Raw genomic sequence first — 2,500 nt, 5'->3', positions numbered from 1 at the left:
AATATCCGGAACAATTTCGTCAAAGTTTGTAGGAGAAGAAAACACTCTCCATGTTTGTGAAACCGAGACGCGTTTTAAGACAAAACAATCCGCCAGAGCTGGAGTGAGCCAATTTGATTCCAATCTGAAACGTGGCTCCGAATTTAGGATCAGGTTTAGCCCTAGTGAATCTTCATAGCTTGTTGAGATAGGAAATTACTTAACATTTGGAACGGACGGACGGGTTAAATTATTCGAATAATGTTTTAACGTTCGTGCATCTCTGTGTTCGCAGATGAAAACAAATTAAGAATAATTTGATTTTCATTTCGAAATTATCTGAATTAGAAAATTTAAGTATTTAAAATTTTGAGAAACAAGACTCACCCTCCTTATTGAAGGCCTTTTTAAAACTCAAATTATATAAGTTCAGCTTAAAATCCACCAGACACCTTGTGGGAGGGAACATAACCACACCCCTCGGACGGTTGTCCGAATGTAAACAATGGTAGTTACTGCTGAACTGAGCAAAATACACGGTTTGACTGTCGACGATATGCGTTCAATTAAAATACTCATTAGTTCTGCACGCCTGATCAATCGTGCTATCACAGAAAACAATGTGTAGCCTTTTAACGTGATAGTCTTTTTGAGCGAATCTTGTGAGAACTACAATCTGGCGGTCAAAAAACAATAACAAAGAGCAGAGTGATGTCAACTACATTCATTCTATTGTTTGTAAACAACCAACCTAAATCAATTTGTCCGATCGGGCTTGATGGTGTGTTACAAATCCCACGTTTTGATTGGTCAAAAATCTTCTGCTTAATCTCAAGCGTCAGTTTAACCCCGACCAAGATGCACTGATTAGCAGGTCTGATAATCGAGCACAATTATGGGCTTGGTTTAAGATTAATGTAATGGACAATATTTTGCGTTGGTTTGAGAATGACGTGTACTTATTTGCATGTATGATAACCCAAATGATTATGAGATCATTGTTGAAATGGGAATACTCTCAAACCAATGCAAAATATTGTCCACTACAACAACGTTAAATCCAGCCCATAATAATTGTACCCAATCATCAGACCTGCAAATATGTACACCTAGTTTGAGAGGATTTTTAAAAAACCATTTGAGTTATCAGAAATAAAAATAAGTACACGTCGACTCCAATCTTTTATTATCAACACAGACAAGTGTATGCTCCGCTCTCTTTTCTGAAACTTGAGTAACAGAGACCAAGAAATTTCTCCAAAGAAAAAAAAATTGAATAAAATAGAATAAGGGACCACTCAATAAAAAACTTTCAGCAGACAAAATGATGGGCGCGAAAAGTACTTTTATATTATGTAACCCACCGTCTCAAACCGTGTGCCGGGATTGACGGTTAGAATGAGCAAGGTGCTGGAAACTAACTTTATAGACACAAACTTTGGGGTTAATTAACCATTTAGATTTTTGGCCATTCAAAACATAGAATTTTTGACACACCTTCACACGTGTTCGGACAAACTTGGTTTATTAAAGCAATGGCGTGAATGAAATCGGTCTTTCTCTGGTCGTTGTCATTATTTTTATACCGCCAAATGGGTGACTAGTTATCACACAATTTTCTCGGCCATATTACAAACGGCGACGTTTACAATAAATAGTTTTCTGTGTTGGTTCTGTTGATCAAGCGATAGAACAGAATGGTTATTTTTCTTAGACACATACCACCGGTTGTACTCGTAAAACCTGTGTAATTTGCTAGGTTTACCAATCACTGTCATTGTTTACATTATGACGACTGTCCGAGAGGCGATGTTATCTGGGTGACTATTTCAATATATTAAGATGGAGTATAATTACATATTCTTGCATTGCAAAGACAGTGAATGCATCTGCTACCAAATTCAGTCCCATGATTGGTGAACGCAAAATAATGGCAAAGACCTATTCTAATAAGACTGGAATCTCAGTGTTGTGGCTTGTTGTTTATATGAATTATGTGCTTTTGTGAGGTTTGTTCACTCGTAGACACCATCAAGCCCTACAAATAGTTTTTACATGTATGTTGTATTAATATTAATATTCGTGTTCGTTGTTTTGGACACCACTAAGGGACGGAATATTTGACAATGGTTTTTTTCCCATAATACTCTTCAACAATCACTTCCTTCCTTATGACGCATGGTAACTTAGCAACACTGGCTCTAAACTATCGGAACAATGGCGGATGCCCGTATGAAATATTTCTCCGGCGAGCATAAAAGCGTATCCAGAGGAAAAAATAACATAAATCTGATCATGTTTTGACTTTTACACATTCTGATCACAAGGCATATGAAAAGTTCTAGCCAGCATGAAGAATAAAAAGTAATGATTTTCTTTGTTTAGAACCAAGATGGCCGCAGTTGCCGGGAGGCGTGACATCAGACTACTTAACCCAATTGCGCTTGCAGGAGTGGAGTGTGTGTGTGTGTGGGGGGGGGGGGGGGGGGGGTTACTATTCGAGCATAGTTTGCAAACCTCA

This window comes from Berghia stephanieae, chromosome 2 (assembly GCF_034508935.2).
Source record: "Berghia stephanieae isolate SIO BIC M18660-M18661 chromosome 2, UCSD_Bste_1.3, whole genome shotgun sequence".
Classification (NCBI taxonomy): domain Eukaryota; kingdom Metazoa; phylum Mollusca; class Gastropoda; order Nudibranchia; family Aeolidiidae; genus Berghia; species Berghia stephanieae.
This window is presented reverse-complemented; position numbering follows the sequence as displayed.